Source organism: Tenrec ecaudatus, chromosome 1 (genome assembly GCF_050624435.1).
Source record: "Tenrec ecaudatus isolate mTenEca1 chromosome 1, mTenEca1.hap1, whole genome shotgun sequence".
Classification (NCBI taxonomy): Eukaryota; Metazoa; Chordata; class Mammalia; order Afrosoricida; family Tenrecidae; genus Tenrec; species Tenrec ecaudatus.
This window is the reverse complement of record NC_134530.1, coordinates 81,070,928-81,082,113: the sequence shown is the minus strand read 5'-3', so window position 1 is coordinate 81,082,113 and position 11,186 is coordinate 81,070,928.

Below are 11,186 nucleotides of genomic sequence, written 5' to 3'. Positions count from 1 at the left end.
CTAGGGGTATACACGCAATAGGAAGAGGAGGGATTTGGGGTATAAATGTGACAAGATGGGCGGGTCCTAGATTCAGAATGGCAGCCTAACTTTGGAAGTCACTGAGCCGGTTTGGCCTGTTCTCGGGCCCACCATAGGTGTAGGTAAATCCCACTGCAGGAACCAGATTGATGGTCACAAGTCTTTAGGGAGAAGTAGCTCATTGCCCTTAACAGCACAGAGCAGGGCCTACCGATGGTTGGACCAGACAGTAGTGTGGTAACTGACTGCTTTCAGGGAGGATGTCTTTAAGCATCTGACCTCCCACCACATGCTGACAAAAGCCTCTAAAGTTTGGCATGTCTTTGGGCGAGACAACACAGAGGGAAAAAATCTCTTTATAATCTCACATATAGGCTTGAAGATAAACAAGTGGCCATCTAACTGAGAAACAACAAAGCCCACATGGAGGAAGCACACCAGCCTATGAGATCACAGGGTGTCAAAGGTGTCAGGTATCAGGCATCAAAGACAAAAAAAAAAAAATCATAGCATTGTGAATCAGGGGGAGTGTGGAGTGGGCACCCAGGGCCCATCTGTGGGAAATTGGACATCTCCTTGCAGAAGGACAACGGGGAGGAGACGAGCCAATCAGGATGCAGTGTAGCAATGATCAAACATACAACTTTCCTCTAGTTCTTCAATGTTCCTCCCCCCTCCCACTATCATGATCCCAATTCTACCTTACAAATCCAGCTGATTGGAGTATGTACACTGGTACAGATAGGAACTGGAAACACAGGGAATCTAGGGCAGATGAACCCCTCAGGATCAGTGATGACAGTGGCAATACTGAGACAGTGGAGGGAAGGCGAGGGAGAAAGGGGGAACAGATTATAAAGATCTACATATAACCTCTTCCCTGGGGGACAGACAGCAGAGAAGTGGGTGAAGGGCAACATCGGACGCAGTAAGATATGACAAAATAATATTCATTTATAAATTATCAAGGTTTCATGGAGGAGGGGGGAGCTGGGAGCAAGGGGGAAAAATGAGGAGCTGATACCAAGGGCTTAAGTAGAAAGCAAATTTTTTGAGAAGGATGAGGGAAACAAATGTACTAAAGTGCTTGACAAAATGGATGGATGTATGGATTGTGATAAGAGTTGTACAAGCCCCCAACAAAATGATTTATTTTTTTTTAAAGAAGGAAGGAAAAGAGTCCTTTGGGTGAAGCAGGGATTTAGAATCTTTAATATAATATTCCTAGAAGGGGTGGAAGGGAGACTCCGGATAGGGCAAGATATGACAAAATAACGACGTATAAAGTATCAAGGGCACATGAGGGAGGGGGGAGCGGGGAGGGAGGGGAAAAAAAGAGGACCTGATGCAAAGGGCTTAAGTGGAGAGCAAATGCTTTGAGAATGATTGGGGCAGGGAATGTGCGGATGTGCTTTATACAATTGATGTATGTATATGTATGGATTGTGATAAGAGTTGTATGAGCCCCTAATAAATTGTTTAAAAAAATAATATTCCTGGGTTAAGTCAGGAAAGATGGGCATAAAGGTTATATCCTTTCACCATACTTCTTCAGTCTGTACGCTGAGCAAATCAGCGGAGAAACTTGATTATCTGAAGTGGAATGTACCATCAGAATTGGAGACAAGTTTATTAACCTGTGGTTTGCAGGTGACTTGCTTGCTGAAAGTGAGAGGACTTAAAGCACTTACTGATGAAGACCATTGATTGCAGCCTTCGATACGGATCACAACGTCATATAAAGAAAACAAAATCCTCACCACTGGACCAGTAGTTAATATCATGATAGATAGAGGAAAGTTTGAATTTGCCAAAGATTTCGTCTTGCGTGGATTAACTATCAGTGCTCCTGGAAGCAGCAATCAAGAGAACAAAAGCATAAAAAAATAGATAGCTGGGTAAATCTGTTGCACAAGGCCTCTTTAAGATGCTGAAAGCACGGAGATTACTTTGAGGACGAGGGTGGACCTGACCCAAGTCCCATCTTCTCATATGCAGGTGAAAGTCGAACATTGAAAAAGGAAGACTATAGAAGAATTAACTGCTGGTAGAAATATTAAAAAGTTCCATGGACTGTCAAAAGGACAAGCAAATCTGTCGTGAAAGATGTTGAGATAGTTAAAGTTTATTGTGCCAACCTGGCCGATAAACACATGTGGGGTTAATTGAAGGGCAGAGAGATAAATGGCTCAGTGAGCCTTGCCTTTCAAGTTCTCAGAACTCTTGCTTTCTGATGGTTGAACCAGGGTGCAGCTGCCTTAGTCAGTTCCCTGCTTCAGCTTTCAAGGCTCACTTCCTGCAAGACATCCCTGAGGAGGAGCTGCATGGACCTACCCTGTTGCAGCCCTGGGTGCTGCAGCAGACAGACCCCTGCCAGTGCTAAGATGCTTACACATTCACTGACTCGGCTTTCCTCCTGCAGTCGGCATCATTGCGTCTGTTTTGTGAGATGGAGGAGGACTTTGTGGATTGGTGTCAGACATATAGACTAATATTGGGCTTATGCACTTGGACAGTACTGGGTTGGGATGTTTCTTAATGAACACATCCTTTATATAAATCTCTCTCTTATACATATATGAGTTTCTGTGGATTTGTCTCTCTAATGTACCCAGACTAACACAGATGTACAGCTAGCGTGCTTTTGAGAGGCAAGGATGGAGAGATTTGGCCTCACATGCTTTGGACGGATTACCAGGAGAGGCAAGTCCCTGTGGAAAGACACTGTACTTGGTAAAGCAGGGGGGCAGTCAATGAGAGAAAGACCCTTGAGAAGACAGATTGGCACTGGGCCTGAAGCAACGGACTCCAGCATGAGAACAATTGGGAGGCTGCTGCTCGACCAGGCAGTGTTTCCTTCTGCGGTGTGTGGGGTCGCTGTGACTTGGGACGGGCTCTACCGCCCCTGACAACAGCACCAGCACCTCCAGTCCAGCATCTCCCCATCACCGCAGAGGCAAGGGTGTTCTTTTCCTCATTCAAGCACTCCCTGCACTGAGTGCTGCTACTTTTCCAGCCACAGCCTCTCGGCAGGCAGAGACTTCACCCCAACCCACACCCCTCGCTCCTCTCCTTCCCTCCCTGAACATCTTCCAAACCTCCTGGCCCAGCCCACGCTCTACCGTCCATCTGGAATGCCTTCTTTCTCTTTCCCTGATGGCCATGTCTGACGACAAAGTGTCCCAGCAGGGAGGGGCATCTCTGAGGAAAACCAACTATGGCTCGCCACCCCTCTTTCCTTAGCGCCCAGCAGAGGCCTGGCCCCAAGGACCCGCTCAATGGATGTTTGTTGAGCATATCCATGTATGACTGAAGCCACGGCCTCGAGTCCATGTGTGGCAGAGCAGGGGCCAGACGACACCTCCCAACCCCAGGACTGGTGCGCTGGAGGGAACGCCTGCCTGGGAGAAGGTGTTTGGGGACACCATGTAATGCTCTGTTCTTTGCTTGCTCATCTTCCCCCCATTGCCAGGATGCTGGAAAAAGTGGTTCTTGCCCTGATCGTCACAAATCATGTGGGCGTTGCTGTGGTTTTTCTCCAAAAGGATTATGAAAAGGGAGGACACTTCCAATGAAGGGCATGTGGGGAAAGCATCCCACGTCTCAAGCTAGGTCACTATAGAGAAGAGGAAAGGGACTCTCTTGTGATGGTCCGGCGCTGACCCCAGGACATCATTCTCCACACCACCAGCGGGAGGGACAGGGCGGTTGTCATCGGAAGTGGCAAGTGTTGGCCCTGATCCAGACGCAGCCGAAGGATCCCAGACACTCACTACCACAGAGATAACCAGTCCCCAGGACACCTGCCTCCAATTCGTCCTACATCGAGATCCAAGCCTGCCTTTCTCACTCGCAAAAGGGCTGGCCTTGGATAAGCCGTCTTCTCCATCAGGAAGTATGTCTTTTTTGCTTCCTGTTTGGCAAATACAACAAACCTTCAAGATTATGATAAAGTTTAAATAAAACTGTTCATTCCATAAAAACATATTGTTGGTGTAGAGACAGGTACACATGGGGGTGTTGTTGTTATTTGTAGGTGCTATCACATTGGCTCCACCCCTTAGTGACTCTATGTGCCACAGAATGGGACACTTCCTGGCCCTGGGCCAGTCTTACAATTGCTCCTGTGTTTGAGCCCATTGTTGCAGCCACTGTGTCAATCCAGCTTATTGAGAACCCTCCTATTTTTTCACTGCCCCTTTACTTTTCCAAGCAGAATATCCTTCTCCAGGGACTGATATCTCCTGATAACATGTCCAAAGTACGGAAGGCGAAGCTCTCCATCCTGGCCTCTAAGGAGCATTCTGGCTGTACTTCTTCCAAACAGATTTGTCCTTCTGGCAGTCCATAGTACTGTCAATTTTCTTCTCCAGCACCATCATTAATGCTGAAAACCTGATACATGGAAGTACAGCTCATTCCTTTTTGGCACATGGAAATATCATTTTAAGAACCCTTCCAAAGCCTGCTATAAGAGACTCTTCATTTGTATCCTTTTTCCTATAATAAAATTGTTATCATACACGGTATAGCCTTTTTGGAGCATTCTCTGAGTTATTCTCATTAATTATCAAATTCAAGGGATCGGTGGAAACCAACAAGTCTTAACTAAGGAGAGCTCATGGCTGGTATCCCCTAGAGGCAAAGGGAAACCCCAAATTTGTAGCTGGTAGATCAGAAGTACAGAGGACCCCATGTATACAGCCAGCATCCTAAAGGGATAGTGGGAAAGCCCCAAATTCATAGTCAGCAGATCATAAATTGGGGTGTTACAGGGACTCTCAATCAGCTGTCTTGTGTCTGAAGTCTTGGGCAGACTTGATGGTCTGGGGAACTATGGTTAGCTGGTTAGCTCCAGGTGGCTGGGGTCACAGGAAGACGCGACCCTTCTGCATGTGCAGTTGATGTCAGAACAAGAGTGAAACTGGGAACAGAAATAATGAATTGTCTGGATTTTCCCAACACATGTCCACATGTAGAACCTTTTAATACCCAGTGAACTTATCGATAGTATTCTTGACTTCATGTCTCTGTGGGAATACCACCAGTCTGATGAATAATTCACCCACAATGCGGGAAGAGGACATCGGAGGAGGGAAGACTCCCTGCTACGCTCCCTTCACTCCAGTCTGAAGCTCCAGGTGGGTGGAGCTTCGCACCCACTCTGCCTCTTCCTGCCCTTTCCTTTCCTCAATTTTGCTAGCATCTGCTCATCCATTGAGACTTATCCCAGGGTCATCGCCTTGGGAATGGCCTCCTGAGTGCCTTGTCTGAACCAGCCACTCCTTAGGAAATAAGAACAGGATACAATTTCGCCTCAGGACACTTACCACATTGCATGATCAGCTATTTATTTATCTGAGTCTTTAAAACACAGTGAGTTCCTTAAGGACAGGAAATCTCTTCTCTTTTCCTTTTTGAATCGAATGCATGAGCTGACAGAGAGTGACTGTGGAAAAGGAAGAGAAGGATTTTGCAATATTGGTAAGTGCTGTTCTTTCTACTAGTGAAACTTCTGTTCCTTGCAGGAGGCAAACACGTTGCTCATCGTATAGAAGATGAACCCTAGTGGGGAAAACCTGACTGCCTACTAATATCATCCAACACTGAAACCCAGAATTTTAATAGAAAGTTCTAGAGTTAGGGATCCAAATGATAACTTACTATTCTTATTCTCTCTATGTCTCTCTGAGGAAATAGCATGAGGGCGTATCTGACCTCCTTTGGTGATGTAAAGGAGTGGGAGAGGGAGAATCTCTACAACAACCCAAGGCCAATTTCTGTAAGACAGATGTCAGATATGCCTACAGCCGCAAGCCCTCTTTAACCCTGTTGGTATTAGATGCTGTCAAGTCGGCTCTGACCCAGAGCACCCCTGGGTGCAACAGAGCAAAACACTGCTACGTCCTGTGCCATCTTAACAATTGTTCTTATGTTGGAGTCCACGTTGTTGAAGATCTTCCCCTTTGTCTGTGCCCCACTGCTTTACCAAGTCTGATGTCCTTCTCCACGGACTGGTCTCTTCTGACAACGGATCCAAAGCACATGAAGCCAAGTCTTGCCATCCTTGCTGCTAAAGAGACTCCTTTCAAGACATGTTTGTTTGTCCCTTTGACAGTTCATGCTACTTTCAATATTGTTGTTCTCCAGCCCCCTAAATTCAACCTTCCTTGGTCTTCCTTAGTCCAACTTTCACATGCATATGAGGCCATGGGAACTACCATGGCTTGGGTCAGGTTCACCTGAGTCCTCAAAGTAACACCATTGCTATCCCACCTTCTAAAGAGTGTGCAGCAGGTTTACCCAGTGCAGTGCATCCTTTATGCCTTGGCTGGTGCTTCGATTAGCATTGATTATGGATCTAGGCAAGATGAAATCCTTGACAATTTCAATCTTTTCTCTGTTTATTCTGATTTTCCCTCCTGATCCAATTGTGAGGAGTTGGGTCTTCTTTGCATTGAGTTGGCGTCCTGAAGCTTGTCGTCCTCGGTCTTCATCAACAAGTGCTGCAAGTCCTCCTCACGTTCAACAAACAAGGTTGTGTCATGTGCATCTAGGAGGTTGTTAAGAAGCTTTCCTCCAGTCCTGATGCTGCGTTCTTCCTCATATCCAGTTTCTCTGACGATTTGCTAAGCAGACGGATTGAATGAGCATGGTGAGAGGATACAATCCTGTCACACACATTTCCTGTGTTTAAAGCATGCCGTGTTCCCTTGTTCTGTTTGCACAACTGCCTCTTGATCCATGTACAGATTCCACCTGAGTGCAATACACGAACGACAAAGAAATATCCTCTAGATGCCAAGTTGTTGTGTTAAATCATAGCTAAGTCCCATGTGGAAGTGTGGTGCTGTCACCATGACCTTGATCTCCACGTGTCATCTTTGCTGCTGACATGTGCATAGCACGTTATGGATCCAAAGGGCTTTGATTGGTACAGAACCTCCTGAGTAACTTGCTGCCTACTAGATTCTAGGCTCACTGAAGTCAATGTTTTAATTATTTCTGCATCCAACACTCAGGCTCTCCTCTGGAATATTAGAAAATTCTCAGACCATGCCGGTCCATTCATGCATAATTTAACAAAGTAATGAACTGAGGCTCAGAACTGTAACTGGTTCAGGTCCCAAAGGATGTTTGTGACAGAGCCAATGCTATTGTGCCCAGGCTCCTGAGAATAGCATATATTACATCTATTATGCTATAATGCATCAAGTGTTCTGAAATTCTATGTCTGCTATGTGCCCAATTGGCCACTGTAGTCTCCCAAGGCCATGGACACAAAGTCCTTCTCAAGGCAGGTGCTCCAGCCTGGGGCTGGCTGCATCACTGCCTGCAGGTGCCCTAGTAACATCTGAGTTTGGAATTCCTCTATCTCCAGGTACAAAGAGTACAAGCTTTGGAAATATCCTGAAATCCCTGGGTAGCACAAGCTGTTATCTTGCTCAGCTGCCAATCAATCAATAGGTTGGGGGTTCAAGTGAGCCCCCTAAAGAAAGGCCCAGTGATATACTTCTGAAATGTACGTCCTTGAAAACTCTATGAAGCATACTTATACTTGGGTGCACATGAGGCTTGTTATGAGTATGAACTAAATGGATTTCAATACTCTCCAGTCCAGGCAGGAGAAACGGAGGCGAGGAGATGATGGGTGAAGGATGTGAGAGGGAACAAAGGAATACTCGATAGTTAACACGAGGAAGAACCAGTCTCTTATGACAGAGCCTTTCCCACTGCCTCCTACAGCGACAGGCTAGATCCTGGGAAGAAGCTTTTCGGGAAACCATCACATCCATCCTCTGTCCTTGGGGAAATGGTTTCCTTTTGTTCTTTAATGATTAATTATTCCAACACAGGGATGAGTTCAGTTCCAGACCTGAAGGGTGACTAAGGGTCATAGTCTTGGGGTCCCACTAGACTAACCAACCAGTAACCCTGATCTCCTTTATGATGTTGAGCTCTGTTCCCCATTTTTCTTCGACTCTCTCAATAACCTTCTAATGTAACTCTTTTCAGAATAGTTGGAATCGATAACTGAGTAGTTTTTCATTATGAAGATTGATATTTGAATGGTCCGTTGGCTTCATTGGACTAATTGGTTCTGTATGTCTTTTATTTTACTTATTCTTCTTTCTTCCAGATAGTAAGAGGCCAATAGTTTCATCTTAGAAGCCTACTCTAGGAATTTTAAAGTCTCACTATCCATCAGGGGAGGATGCCAAATGTTGCCTTTGTATTCTGTGTTATGCCAGTTGAACTTGGTGTCCCTCAGAGACTGTGCAAAAGTATGAATTTTATTCTCTCTTCCAAACGTTTTGTCCAATTTTCACATGGATATGAAGCAATTAAAAATACAATGGCTTGGGTCAAAATACCTTAGTCCTCAAAGCGATATCTTTGCTCATTAACACTATAAAGATGCCTTTTGAAGCAGACTTGACCAATGCCGTATGCCTTTTGATTTCTTTACTGCTGCTTCCATGGGTGTTAACTTTGGAATTATGGGCTTTATTATTGTCCTCTGTCATCATGTCATCTACTTATCCAGTTGAAAGGATTGTTTTCTTTACATTGAAGTACAATCCATACTGAAGACTGTATATTTAGATCTCCAGCAGTCAGTGCTTTGTGTCTTCTTTGCTCCAAGTTCTCATTGTATTTTCCACATTTTGTTCATAATTCTGTATTTTTTTCTGCATTTTGTTAATAGATCTGTATTTTGCTTGGCATTTTGTACATTTTGTTAGTAGTTCTGTAATATGTTCTGCACTTTTCTGCATTTTGTTAATAATTCCATATTTTGTTAATAAGCTTTTCTCTGATACTGATGCACTATTCTTCTTCATATAATCCAGATTTTCTGATTAATTGCTCAATATACAAACTGAATAATGAACATGTAAACCCTCATGCATACCTCTACTGATTTTTAAGCAAGTCACCATCCCCTTGTCTGTCTCAACAGCTGCCTCTTGGTCTGTGTACAGTTTTCACAGGAGCACCTTGAAGTGTCCCGGAATTCCCATTCTCCTCAGTGTTATCCACAAACAGATATCATCTGTGCAATCAAACGTCTTAGCATAGTCAATAAAATACAAGTACATATCTTTTTGGTGTTCTCTATTGTGATAGGTAGGTTTGTTGTGCCAACATGGCCAATGAACACATGTGAGATTGGTTGAAGGGTGGAGAGATAAATAGCTCAGTGAGCCTCACTCCCCCCCCCCTCTCTTGAATCATTGGACAAGTGTGCGGCTGCCTTGCTTCTTCTGTGCCTCTGTTTGCAAGCTACACTACCTGTGGGACACCTAATCCATGGACTGTTTTGCTGTAACTGGAGGCTCCTTCAAGTCCTGCTTTGCCACACTACTGGAAGGTGTATCTCTTGAGCTGGGGACTGTCAGACCCTGTCATCTGGCTTCCTGTTGGTGACCTGCTTACTGTTTGCTGCTCGTGGTCAGATAGCCTAAACTGCTCCATGGAGGACTACCCCGTGGCCCTCAAGACTTGAAGGACTGCCGGTGTACTAGCTGTCTCATGGAAGTGAGTTGCACTGAGCCATTGGTACTGCTTTATAGATAAGTTAGCTGTTTATTTCATATGTTATCTATCTATATAAACATATACAAAATTATTAGTGTCCTGGTTTTGTTTCTCTAGAGAACCCTGCGTAACACATCTACTTTTGGCCAAGTTTCACTGAACATCAGCAGTGACACACTTCATTCCATCTCCTTTTCTTAATCTGGCTTGAATTTTTTTGGAAACTCATTGTAAATGGATTTCTGCAACCATGTTTAAGTTGTGGTCACAAAATTTTGCTTGCATTTCATAGTAATCAACAATCCCCATATTCTTTTGAGTCCTTGCTTCAGACTGTGCACAAATACAGCTATCTTCTAGTCAGTTGGCCAGGTAGCCAGCCATCTCCCAGATTTCTTGGCATCGAATAGTGAGTGCCTCAGCTATATACCTGCAGCATGCCACACTGGCACATAATAAGTGCTCAATAAATACTGATGGGATGAATAGATGATGTGGCTCTACCATTTTATTCCCATGACTATGTATTGGAGAAGCAAAACCAGGTAATGGATTTCACTCAGATGGCATGAACCCCAGTAATGCTCTTCGCTCCCTGCATATGATCTGTTACATAACATCAGGCAGCATGAGGAGAATGTTATGGAAAGGGCAAATTGGGAGTCACTTGCAAACGTGTCAGCAATACAGGCTGGGTATTGAGAAAGCCATGCTAAATGACCTTGGCCTGGAATAATGATTTTTGTCTTGCTCAACTTAGTCTGTTTGCCAGAATTGGTTCATCTCTTAAGTGGCCATATGGTCATCCTTCTTTGGAGCAGGGAAGAATTGATAAGTCCTCTGAAGAGTTAAGTATGGTACAGTGTTTCCTGAAAGTGCCCTCCTACCCTCTCCTCATTTTACAGAGGACGAGGTTAAATCTCAGTTTAGTCCTTTGTTCCAGGTCCCACAATGAATCTTAATGGTACAATTGAACAAGGAAGATTTGTACGACCAGTTGCCACTTATTGAGAAATCTGTGTCTTAACCACTAACACAAGTGCTTTCATTTCATCCTGATTCAAACAACCAGCTGAGTTAGAATTTATTAGCCTAATATAACAGAAGTAGAAACCGAGTCTCAGAGAGTTGAAGTGACTTGCCCGATGGGACATTGTTGGATACTGGCAGAGACAGAACTCAAGTCCACATCTGGGGGACTTAGGAACCTGTGCTGCAGTGGTTCTCAGCCAGCAGAATGTATTCTTTGGATTTATCTCTGACGCTTTTTGAAAATACTCTTGCCAAAGCTGCATCTCAAACCTGCCGAGTCAGAACCTCTGTGTTCTGAAAAAGTCTTGCAAGGGATTCTGATGGGCCTCCTTGTTTGAGAAGTTGAGCATAAACTGTTCACTCTCACTGAGCTGTAGGCATTCTTATCAGGAATATGAGGTCCACTGGGACCCCAAGCTTTTTGGAAGGATCCAGAGAGTATATGCGTGCAACAAGGCCCAGTGTAGAGCCCTCCTGCAAGGGTGTTCTGGAATGGCTGCCCTCCTTCTCCCGGCAAGCAAGGGGTGCCTGGAGGGCTCAGGTCTCTTGTGTGTGTACATGACCCCACTTTGTCAAAGACCCAGAACACT